This window comes from Panthera leo, chromosome D1, assembly GCF_018350215.1.
Source record: "Panthera leo isolate Ple1 chromosome D1, P.leo_Ple1_pat1.1, whole genome shotgun sequence".
In the NCBI taxonomy this organism is placed as follows: domain Eukaryota; kingdom Metazoa; phylum Chordata; class Mammalia; order Carnivora; family Felidae; genus Panthera; species Panthera leo.
In genome coordinates this window covers 67078780-67092088 of record NC_056688.1, presented here as the reverse complement: position 1 = coordinate 67092088, position 13309 = coordinate 67078780, and the positions used below count along the sequence as shown (strand labels likewise).

The window sequence follows — 13309 nt, the reverse complement described above, 5'->3', positions numbered from 1 at the left end:
TGACTTCGGCTCAGGTCATGATCTCGCGGTCTGGTCCCTGAGTTTGAGCCCCACGTTAGGCTCTGTGCTGACAGCTCAGAGCCCGGAGCCTGCTTCAGATTTTGTGTCTCCCTCTCTCTCTGCTCCTCCCCAACTCACGCTCTGTCTCTCTCTCTCTCTCAAAAATGAATACACGTTTTAAAAAACTTTTTTAAAAATAAAAATGGGAAGATCTGGAAATCAAGAACCCATATTCCTACACAACAATAACTATCTCAGACTGAGTAGTGGCTGTTCCCTTTAAAAGGTCGCTGCTTAACAGAAGAGGGAGAGGGGAGAATGGGGAAGGGGAAGGGAAAAAAAAAAGAGAGGGAGGGAGCCAAACCATAAGAGACTCTTAAAAAATGAGAATAAACTGAGGGTTGATGGGGGTGGGAGGGAGGGGAAAGTAGGTGATGGGCATTGAGGAGGGTACCTGTTGGGACGAGCACTGGGTGTTGTATAGAAACCAATCTGACAATAAATTTCATATTAAAATTCATTCATTCATTCATTCATTTAAAAAAAAGGTCTCTTCTTGCTTCATGCCACCACAGTGTTCACTCTCTATTGCATTTTCATGCCAAAATAAAGGTGCCATGTCCTATGGATCTTGTAATACTATTGCCTTTTCTTTCACACTCAGCTCATTTCACTCATTTACAATCTTCCAGGTGCTGAGGTCTATGAGTTTGAAATTCTGGTTTGTCAGTCCTTAAGTTTTATTAGCCTCATCTAGTTCTCAAGTAGTGAAGAAGAAACAGCAAAAAAGAGCCTAAGTAATGGTCTTCCTTTTGTGTGTTAGCTGAAAAATAATCAGATCTTCCACACTAGATCTCTCATCTTGAAGACATCTACTATATATTAAGACACTATCATCTATTAATTTAGACAGGTGTGTGTCCTCCTCAGGAGGAAGGGGGAAGGAGAAAAACCCCACCCATCCACATATAATCACTAGATAGCCCAGATGCCAACTGCAAACATATTGATGAAATAGGTAACGTTCATTGTTAAGGAAGAAAGGAAAGGAAGGAAGGGAGGGAGAGAGGAAAGGAGTAACACTGAGTACCTACTAAGTGGCAGTCATTTTCACATGTCCTATTTAATCACTATGTTTTCTCTGAGAAGAATTATTACTGTCATTTTTTATTATTAGAAAATTTGATTTTTAGAGGAGTTAAATCACTTTTCTATGGTCACACGTCTACTTATGTGCTAAAGGTAGGATTCAATCCCATGTCAGAATGACTGCAGAGCCCATATTCTTTTCCCTACACCACCAGACTCCTTTTGCAAATGACAAGAGAGTGATATAAACTATTCCAGTATGTAAGCTTGAAATCAGGCACTTGCCAAAAAACAATAGTGGGGAGATAAGAAAAACAACTTAGGATTCCTGTCCCAACTTCAGGGAATTTTTCCTAAGTCCACTTGCAATAACAAAGAAAAAAGAGAACCACTAAAAACCTTTGAGAACTGTTCCCTCATTCATGCAGACACCAACCTCTGCAAAGACTTACCTGGTCCAGCTCATGTGGTCAGAAAATGCAAGGCTCACAAGGATCCAAGATAAGCTCCTCTAAATTCTTCCTTCACAAAGTTAAAAAAATGAAGCCAAATGTCGCTGATAGCTAGAAGTGAAGTAGAGCCAGGTCTACAAGTCTCCTTCTTCCTAGCCAAATTCTCTTTATTCTCCGTTGAGCAAAGAGAAATTAGAAGAATGCAAGATATGACCCCAATTCACACCTACAATCTGGCCCTTGTGGAACTAACTGCTTTTTATAAAAACTAGGCCAACTATCAAGTATAAACATGCTAATGTGCGTCCAATAAAAACAAGCAGATTTCTAAGGGTGGAAAGCTGGAGTAAAGCAGAGGACTTGACGCCCAGCACATGTATGCACAAAGTGGGAATTCATAAATGCCCACTGGCTTGAACAAGATTGAATCATGTTGATTTCCAGAGCAAAGAATCCTGCATGTTACTGCCCTTCTGTAGACTTTTAGCTGGTTACCAAAGCAAAATCAAACTAGGGAAGAGCAGGTTTCTAAGGACAATAATAATAACACTCAAGTAAATAAATTCTTACCAAGGAATGAGAGAGTTACTCACACTCACACACACACACACACACACACACACACACACACACACACACAGGTTTAAGTTTCCAAACAGGAAGAAAAGCAATTATTTGTCAATTCAATCTCCTAGTTAAATGTAAATAAGACTTAGTTGTTTATCATAATAGTCTATATGTAAGGTCAGGTTTGACCTAAGAGCATTTTTAATAATATTAAAACCAGCTCAGAGCACTCTCCTCTCTGTTTGTTCTCCAGGAAATGCCCAAATTTCCAGACAGTGCTGATGTGAGTTAGGATGTCCTCCTTTAGTATCTAGGCCATTTACTTTTTATTTAAAAAAATTTTTAATGTTTATTTATTTTTGAGAGAGAGAGAAAGAGAAAGAGAGAGTGTGAGCAGAGAAAGAAAGACACAGAACGTGAAGCAGGCTCCAGGTTCTGTGCTGGCAGCCCAGAGTCCAATGTGGGGCTCAAACTCACAAACTGTGAGATCAAGACCTGAGCCAAAGCCGGATGCTTAACCGACTAAGCCACCCAGGCGCCCCAAGTCCATTTACTTTTTAAAAAATATATTTTTTTAGAATAGTTTTAAATTTACTTAGAAAAAAAGTGAAGATAGTAACAAAGAGTTCTCATATACCCCACAGCCAGTTTCCCCTATTATTAACATCTTATATTAGTATGGTACATTTGCCAGGCTTAATGAACCAATATTGATACATTATTATCAACTAAAATGTATACTTTATTCTGACTTCCTTAGTTTTTACCTAATATCTTTTCTTCTTTTCCAGGATCCCATCCAAGATATCATATTACAGTTAGTTGTAATGTCTCCATAGGCTTCTCTTGGCTTGACAGTTTCTAAGACTTTCCTTGTTCTTGATAACCACAATCAATTTTGAGGAGTACTGGTCAGGTACTGTGCATAATATCCTTCAACTGGGGTTTCTCTGATGTTTTCTTATGATTACACTGGAGAAGGGGAGAAAGAACACAAAGGTAAAGTGCTATTTTTATCACAGCATATCAAAGATACATACTATCAACATGACCTATCACTGTTGATATTAACCTTGCCTACCTGGCTGAGGTAGTGTTCATCAGGTTTCTCCAATGTAAAGTTACTCTTTTTCCCTCTTTCCATACTGTAGTCTTTGGAAAGAAGTCACTATGCATAGCCCATACATAAATCGAGGGCAGTTATGCTCTGCCTCCTTGGAAGCAGAATATCTACATAAATTATTTGGAATTCTCCTGTGAGGAGATTCATCTATTTTCCCTCATTAATTTATTCAATCCTTTATTTACATCAGTGTGGATGAATATTTATTTTCTACTTTATGTTATAATCCAATGCTATTTAATTTATTTTTTGCTCAAATTGTTCCTGCTTTGATCATTGGGAATCTTTTCAGTTTGCTCTTGTGTCCCTTTGACTTAAGTTTGCTCCAGTGTCCCTTTGACCTACCCCCATCATGGTGTTTTTATTGTGTACTTCCTTACTTTCTGGCACTGTATGATAACCCAGGCTCATCTTATATATTTCCTGCCCCACTCCTAAAATCAGCCATTTCTCCAAGGATCCCTTGGGGTTTTTTTGTTTGATTGGTTGGATGTTTTTGAGAATGGTCATGGAAATAAAGATCTAGGTGCACTCAGTGCGCCTGGGTGGTTCAGTTGGTTAAGCATCCAACTCTTGGTTTCAGCTCAGGTCATGATCTCACACTTTTGTGGATTTGAGCCCTGCATCAGGCTCTGCACTAGCAGTGTGGAGCCTGCTTGGGATTATCTCTCTCTCCGTCTCTCTCTGACCCTCTCCAACCTGTGCTGTCCCTATCTCTCTCAAAATAAACTTAAAAAAAAAATCTAGATGTGCTCATTGCTGTTGGAATGTCATTTCTTCCAGGCCCTTTCCCAGATATCCAGGCAATAGGAGCCCCAGTAGTCCTAATTTCATAGACCAATGATTCTTTTTTAAATTTGGGGGTCAAAATAGGGCTTTTAACTTTTTCATATTTTCAGACAAAAACATCTAAAATTTATACTTCTAACATTGCTATCATTTTACAAAAGATAGCAAAGGAGAAAGTTATAAAAATCAGAATAAAGAAGAGTCACTAAATAAGTCTAGTTTTATGAAAAACTGACTACATGGACCTTATTTTCCTCATTTTACCAGTGACAACTAACTCACTGATAAGTACCAATCAAAGGATTGGCCTTTACCAATCAACTAGAAGAAATAATTTTCTGAACTGTACTTAAGATAACCCTTTAGGATAATGCGGACATGCTGAGAGCAAGTAAACAAGTCCTATGATTGGGATCTAACTCCTTCTACCTTCCCAGTGGTCTCTCCTTCCACATTCCTTCCCCTACCACAGCCTGGGCCACTACATACACATACCATTACCATTAAGCAAAAAGAGAGCTCAGTATGTGGAAGGAGAGACAATTTACAATTCACAGTACTTTGAACCTAACTGTACTAAATGCTATAATTTCAGCACAGACTATGGGAACTCAGAGGAGAAACAACTTCTGATTTATCTGGAAAGGCTTCATGAAAGTTATGTTATTTAGGTTAGGCTCTTAAGGATCCATAAGATTTTTTATAAGAAATGATGGAAAAAAGTGACAACCTGAGCTTTACAGTCTTGCAAAGGCCCAGAGATATGAAAAAGGGAGCAATGTTCCCTAGGTAACCAGTTGTATATCGTGGCTACAGCATATGGTATCATGCCAATAGGGAAGAGATGGAAAAAAATGAAACTGGAGGGGGGTTATGCAAGGAGCCAATTCTGTGGTGTCTTAATTCCTAGGCTAAATACTCTCTGATTGGCACAGGAAAGCATCATTGGGTTATGATCATCACAGGGATATAATAAGATTTTGAGAACTCTAAAAAATGATGCTAGTGGTGGTGATGTAAAATATGGACTTAAGAAATTGTTAAACCAACTCTAGCTGATCACTGGACCCATCAAAGGAGATTTATAAAAGCTCAAAATCATGGGCCCCTAACCCAGCCCAAAAGAATCAAAATGTTTTTTCATGTTTAGGACCTAGAGAGATGTATTGAAGCAAACACATAAACAAAAGCAAAATAAATCCCAGAGAATCTGATCCAACTGATCCCAGGATCAGTGAATGGGAATTGCTGAACTACAGAAAAGAGGGATTAGAGACAGTAAGACAAAGAGTACCAGTACAAAATGATAAGGGCTTGGACTCTGGCAGTGCAGATAGGACAGAAAATGGATTCCAGAGAGATTTCTGAGACTAAAATCAGAAATAGTGGCTAAGTGATGAGATATGAAAGTAACTCAACAAGGACAGTGAAATTTTCAACTTGGGCAACTACATGAATGGTTCTTTCACTAGCCAAGTTAGGGTACAAAGAAAAATTAAGCATATTTGAGATAGAAGATAATGAGTTTGGCTTGAGTATGTGGTGTTTCTGGTATGGAAACAATATGTGAGTGGAAGTATCTATAAAGCAGGTAAATTTTTTGCTATGGGGGAAAGGTAGGACTAAAGATCAGGATTTTTAAGCCATTAACATGCAAGTGTCTTGGGAGGGAATAAGGAGAAATTAGTTTGGAAATAAAATCAAAGAAATATACCTAATAGTTGACAGTGAAAACTGTGGCAGGACAAACATTACTATGCAAACTTTACTTCTCTAATTGCCAGTCTAATTTTCCTCAAAATAAACCCCAAACCAGAAGGGTTTACTTTGCTGGAGAGAGTCTAAGTCAACCTATACAATCAAGGAATGAGAAGGAGGCAGGGATGGAAGAGGAATGAGGAAAAGAAAAAATTGCAGGGGGTTAGGTGTCAAGAGAGAGTTAGGGGTTTTATGGGAGGAGATGCCCCAGAGTACTTGGAGGCTGTGATGGAAGTCAATAGGATTGGAAGGAAATGTTTTACCAACTTTGCTGTGGCATATGTATGGTCATAGTTTTTGAGAAATGTAAAAATAAATAAAACAGTATTATTTTGAAGTGAATTTTGGTTGTTGTGCTGTGTTTCTTTCACTTCAGCACCACTCTAAGCCTGAATCATACAGACCTAAGCTTAATAAAGAATAAAGAATTCTTAGATTTGATAATACAGTAAGAAAGTACAGTTCCTGGAGTACTATTGTTACATTCAGAAAATACAGCCCCCAGAGAAGTGTCATTCAGGGTACATGAATTAAGGGACACAGAGTTTGAATGGTGGCATTAAATATTAACTGAATTGGAATGAACTCAATTTACTTTGTCTTACACATCCTCTGACCTCTCCTTGGTATTTCCTAGACCCTTGTTCAAGCTCTTTATCATTTTTCTTCTATACCACTGCACTGTTTCCAATCTCAGCAAACTCTGTCACACCTACAGTCCCTCCTTTTCTCCTACATAAATGTATTTTCTCTGATACAGAGCTTATTATGTCATTCCTCCACACTTTGAGGACTCACCATTTTTTTTTAATTTTTTTTTAATGTTTATTTATTTTTGAGACAGAGAGAGACAGAGCATGAATGGGGGAGGGTCAGAGAGAGGGAGACACAGAATCTGAAACAGGCTCCAGGCTCTGAGCTGTCAGCACAGAGCCTGACGCGGGGCTCGAACTCACGGGGCCGTGAGATCATGACCTGAGCCGAAGTCGGCCGCTCAACCGACTGAGCCACCCAGGCGCCCCAAGGACTCACCATTTTTTTTCAGAAGGAAGCCCAAACACGTTACTATACTAAGTGGATATGGTGAGTTGGCGCCAATTCAGCATCCATTTTGAGTGTGTGCTTTCTTAAACTGTAGAGGATGAAAAATGAAAACTACTTTTCCCAGACTGTCTACAGCTGGACCTCTGGAATCCAACAAGTTCTACCAATTAATGCATATCCACATGAGTTAGAAGGCAGTAAGGAGAGACGAACTTTATGTTACTTCAGCTACTGCTACAGGCAAGCATGATCATGGAAATACTGGTTTTTTTCTGCAGCAAAGTTCCAGAATCTAGCCTAGCTTCTTGGGTGTTGAGAGGCAATTATAGTCATAGCAATGATCAGACTTTGTTTTAAGCACTTCTAATGGTTTCATAAGCAACTAATTCCCCATATTAAACTTTTTCTGTTTAAAATATTTGGAGAGGTTTCTGCTTCTCTTGAGGGAGCCCTGATTGATACAAATGCCATTAAACACATTTTACTATTTGGCCTCCAATCCTCATCTCAAATCTTATGTTAAGTCATTCTTACAAGGATATTTCACAGTATAACCACACAAGATCATTTGCCATTCCAGAATTTAATCTATCCTATACACTCTCATCTCTACAAATGCTATTCCTTCTATTCTCATTACCCTTGATTTTCTTCCTAATTGTATTAGTTATTTGTTGCTGTATAACAAATTACCCCAAAACTTACTAGGTTGTAACAATATTTATTATCTTGTGTTGCTGTGGGTCAGGAATGGGGTCCTCTGCTTCAGGGCTTTCACAGAGTTGCAATCAAAGTGTTGGCCAGGGTTGTATTCATCTCAAGGCTCTATTGGAAAGGTATCAATTCCAGGTTCATTCATACTATTGTTGGCAAGATTTAGTTCCTTGTTTGCTATTGGCCAAAGTTTGCCCTCAGTACCTTCCCATGTGAAACTATCCATTGGGGCAGCTCATAAAATGGCAATTTACTTCATTAGAGCAAGCAAGAGAAAAAGCCAAAGACAGAGGGTAATAGCAAGATGGAAATAATAATCTTTTAGACCAAATCTTGGATGTGACATCCCATTACTTTTGCTATTATTCTATCCATTATAAGCATCACTATGTCCAGACCACACTTAAGGGGAGGGAATTATGCAAGAGCATAAATACCAGAAGGCAGGGAGCCATTTTAGAAGGCTACCTCCTACATTAATGAATCCTTCTCATTCCTTCTATTTGCAATTTGTTTATATATCACTACCTTGTACTATTGTTAGTTGTATACAATATTTTATTTTTCCTTTTATCTTTAGCACTTATGTAGTACATGCTAACCTAGCACATACTTAGTTGACTTTCAGTAAATGTTGTTGAATGAATGAATGCATATATTCTTTGGGATTTCACAAGTTCCAAGTCTTACCTTTATCCAGCTGTCTATACTAAGTGTTAAGATCATTCACTATAGGACCAAGTGTTCCTGTCCACCTAAATATTGTTCATTTTGATGTCCTACTTTTAGTATAGAATGCAGTTGTTAACAAACCAGAAGAATGAATAGAGACTATTGTGTTTGAACTTTACTCTCTGAGTTGGCTATTGACTCACCGCTATTGTGAGCAATCTCACAGTAATATTTATTTTAACAAGGAAACTGCAGTGTGTTTTGAACTGTGGTCAAGTCAAAGAAAGTTGAGGGCCCCTAGGAAACCACATAGCCAATAAATATTGACAAAAATTTGGTTCCTTGGTCTCTAGATTTTTACTTTAGTCTTTGAAGTCTAGGATGCTTTCTTGGCAATCTGGAATTCTGCCTAACAAATACTATCATTTTCTAGAAATTAGATTCCTTTTGAAACATTTCCAGAGTTTTAATTTTACTACTCCAACTGTGTTGTTGTTATTTTCTTTGGGTTTAGTCTTCAGCTAAGTTGAAGACATTCTTTGTGATCAAAAAAAAATAAAAATCAATTAAAAGTAAAATATCTATGAATAAAAAAAAGATCTGATAGAATACTCCATGTACAGATTCTTTTATCTATGAAGATAATAATTTCAGCAAAAGTCAATATTATAAATATTAATTGTAATAGCAAAGACTTAGATGCTACAAAACTGCATAAACTGCTGTATCATAGAGGTGCCTGGGTGGCTCAGTTGGTTAAGCATCCAAGTTCAGCTCAGGTCATGATCTCACAGTTCATGGGTTTGAGCTCCACATTGGGCTCCCTGCTGTCAGCGTGGAGCCCACTTTAGATCCTCTGTCTCCCTCTCTCTCTGCCCCTCCTGCACACATGTGGTCTCTCTTTCTCTCTCAAAAATAAATAAACATGAAAAAAAGTGCTGTATCATAGCAAAATATCTTAAAATCATATTATGTTTTCTCCATTAGTAGGTTTTTGAAAATAATCTATTAAAAAGCAGCAAGAGAAAAGAAGACAGTTACGTGCAAGGGGAAACCCCTATAAGGCTATCAGCAGATTTTTCAGCAGAAACTTTGAAGGTCAGAAGGGAGTGGCATGATATATTCCAAGTGCTGAAAGGGGGAAATGTGCAGCCAAGAATACTCTATCCAGCAAAGCTATCATTCAAAATAGAAGGACAAATAAAGAGTTTCCTAGATAAACAAAAGCTAAAGGAGTTCATGACCACTAAGCCAGCCCTATAAGAAATTAATTAAAGAGGACTCTGAGTGCAAAGGAAAGACCATAAGTGAGAGTATGAAAAGTAAAAAACACAAAAGCAGTAAAAATAAGTATTTCTGTAAAAATCAGTCAAGGGATTTGTAAAATAAAAAGATGCAAAATATGACACCATATACCTAAAATGTGGGAAAAATGGACAAAAGATAAGAATGGACCATTCACAACAAAATTGAAAATGGCTCTTAAATATAAGAAATAAGCTGACTACTACTCAAAATAAGAAACAATGAAAATTATCCTTGCTACACCACTTCTATCAGGTTGGCACAAATTCAAAAATGTGACAGAATATTCTTCTGATCCAGGTGCAGAGTAATGAGCACCCTCATATGTTCCTGCTGAGAATTCTTCCCATAGAGAGAACTTAGGTAATACCTGGTTAAAACAAACAAAAAAAAAAAGTGAAATTACTTACATAAAAGATCATTGACTGTTGAATTCTGTGGATAACAACAACCCAAATGTCCATCAAAAGGGGTCTGGTTAAAGAAATTATGATAAATCCATATGTTTGAATTCTATGTAGTTATCCAAAAATGAAGTAAATCTCTATTTTTTCATTACTCTAATATGAAATGATCTTCAGGATATATTATTAAGTGAAAAAAAAGGAGTTACAGAACACTATACATTGTGTAATAATGGGGTGGAAAACACAAACACGTTTCTACTTTTATTTATGTTTGTGTATGTATTTGCTTACATTTGCAAAAATCCTGGAAAAAACACAAAAATGCTTAAAAGTAGGAGTAAAGAGGTAACAGGGTAGAGGACTGGGAATGGGCATGACACTTCTCCAAATATGCCTTGTTATATAGTTCCAACTTGGGAAATGTAGAAAAATTTTACATTTCAAAAGTAAAATTAAAAATAAATTTCTAAAAGTAAGAAAACAAACTGAGGAACTACTAGAAAAAGGAGAATTATTTCAAGGGACTAGAACACAGCTATTTTGACTCTGCGTCACTAGTGATACATAGTCTAAGGACAAATAGAACAGTAAGAACATGTAAAGTCATTCAGTAACCAGTCAGTATATTGGGATTTTTATTTTGTATCTATTTTCTATATTTTATAATATAAATAATTACTTAATTAGGTAATATGATTTTCAATGTAAGATTAAAGAGAGACAACTATTAAAATAGTGTTATATTTAAAGTCTTGTAATATTAAATTTAAATTAGGAATATCAGTACAAACTCTAAATTGTTATTTTCTTTTCAAACATATATATTCCCTAGCTCTGTCCTCCAAAAAGGACTAGAAATAATCATAATCCAATAGCTATGAATACATCTAGCAACCAGATTGTCGTCTCTAAAATACCATTCCCCATTGAAAGGATCCAGAACTCCTTGGAGGGATAGCTGGTTCCAGATCTGAAGCCGGAATTAAAGAAGATAAGCCAGGGAGAGACCAGGATGCAAGAAAGTTGTCTTGTCAAAAAGACAATATGAGGTGCTTACCATTGGCCAAAGATGGGACTAAACAACAAAAGAAATACTAAATGCAACTGATCAAGTATATAAAACCCATAAATTTGTAGTTATACTAAAAATGTTATATTCTACACGTTGGACATGATTGCAAGTAACTAGGTACCAACTCCTTAAAAGGAAAGAATTTGACATTTTTCTTGCCTTTCCTGTATGAACAGTATTTCAAGGTAGCCCCAGTTCATAAGAAAAAGGTTTTTTTTACAGAAACATACTAATAAATAATCATCATTTTTTAATCCGTAATAAAATGGATTCAGACTACCATCCTAATAGATAAAATCATTAGATAAACTATTGATGAAAACCCCAATGATCAGTCTAAAAGTGGACAAGCAGATATTGTGGACTTCCTGATGTAACATGAAGCACACAGCACCAACTATTTTCTTGCCAGAACAGTCTGATGGAGCCTGAATCTCTCTAAAGCCAAACTGTCTTTATAGGAAATATGGAAAGAAAACAAAATAAATGACACTACAAGGAAGAAAACAGATAAATCCAGAATGTAGGAATAATCTACACAATTGACCCAACGTGGTAGTCTTTGTATGTCAATATAGCTAGACTTTTAGTCACTATTCAATCAAACACTAAACTAAGTGTTGCTGTGAAGGTATTTTGTATAGTAATTAAGTCCATAATCAATTGACTTTAAGTAAAAGAGATTATCCTAGATAATCTTGAAGAGTCTGATTCAATCAGTTGAAACAATTTAAGAGCAGGAACTGAGGATGCCCAGAAGAAATTCTACCTGGGCCTAGCAGTTTCAGCTCATGCCCATAAGTTCCACTCTGCCCATCCTGACAGTTTACCTTATGCATTTCTAACTTGTCTTATCAGCTCTCCCAACTGAGTAAGCCAATTCTTTGCAATAAATCTCTTAGTATATATCTCCTACTTGTTCTGTTTCTCTGGTTGAACCCCAATACACCCAGTTTCTGATATAATTTAATAGTACGAAGAAAGGAGGGGAGGAGTACTGCTCTCAATTAAAAGAAATTTCAAATATAACAATCAAAATGTAATGAGATGATCTTGTTTGGATCCCAATTCAAAACAAATTAGTACAAATTTACCATCTGTAAAGGACATATTTTAGATAATCTGGGAAATATAATTATGAACTGGCTGTTTCTAGTCCTTGTTTTCCATGTAGCAGAGTGATAAACTGACCTGGGATTGCTCTCTGGGAGTAAACTGTGTCATCTCACATTGGTCTGTCTTTGGTAACAAGGACCCAAAGGACCAAGTTGGATAGCTCCCAGGACTGGAGCAAGTATTCTCTATATTGTTCTTGAACTTTCTGACTTCATTTCCCCTGGCTTGATCATTCCTTGCATTGTACATGATAACGGAAAGATTTTAGTTTTGCATTTGCATAAGAAGAAACATGATTTCTTTGATCTGCAGTTATTAGGCCTAGTTAGCTTAGAAAACAACAACAACAACAACAACAACAACAACAACAACAACAAACAGACTTCCAGATGGAAAAGTTTAAAGAAGAGAGATGGCTGGTTGATAGTATTAAAACACTGATGTGAAAGGATGTGACAGCTAGGGAAGAGAATGTTAACTGTCTCCCAGCCAAAAAGGTTGTCATGGAAGCAGATTCCTTTGATTTCAGTAAGGTAGAAATTGTTTGAAGGAAAGGCAGATAATGGCAGAGGAGTTGTTGGCAGGAGAATGGAAATTCCTGAGGTCAAACTGACATAGCTAAGGCAGAGAGGAAGCTAGCATGAGGTGAGTGAAGAGGTATGCCAAAGGAAAGTGGGTCGTAAAGAACTGCAAAGATCAGTGATCATAGAACATAGCAATGAAGGATTGTGGGGAGAGTGTTGGGAGGTGGTTTGGAATGACATAACAATGGGGGTAGGTAGTATATTAGACTTTTCCCAAGATCCAGATAGATCTCTGGGGCAATGGGATTGTAAAATCATCCATTTAAAATGAGTTCTCAAACACTGGGGTCCATTTTGTTGATATGTTCTGACCTAATACTGAGCACCAGCACCTTTATGGCATAGACTTAATAATGTTTTAAGTTGGTTGGTCTGGCAGCAAGATACAAGATGGATTGAATAAATATGTTTCAGGATAAGTTGATTGGCTAGGATGTTGTTATACAAATTCATCTGTGAGACAAGGGACTTGTATTGAGATGATAGTATGGAATGGACAAGAATGGGTTAAGCCCAATAGTAGAAATATAACTCAGTAGCTAAAACTTGAGGTTCTAAAATCAGACAGTGGATTTGAATCCCTGCTCTACCATTTATGAATTATGTAACCTTGGGCA

The 13309-nt window shown here is 37.0% G+C and overlaps 1 long non-coding RNA gene across 3 annotated transcripts in view; it reads right to left on the bottom strand.

Annotated features, from left to right (window-relative positions):
- The window catches only part of LOC122201037, a 174954-nt gene that overhangs the window by 156287 nt on the left and 5358 nt on the right, over window positions 1-13309 (bottom strand). For all 3 annotated transcript variants that reach the window (XR_006194048.1, XR_006194049.1, XR_006194050.1), the window contains exon 2: window positions 2876-3080. This is a non-coding gene — a long non-coding RNA (uncharacterized LOC122201037). The remainder of the gene's footprint in view (window positions 1-2875; window positions 3081-13309) is intronic.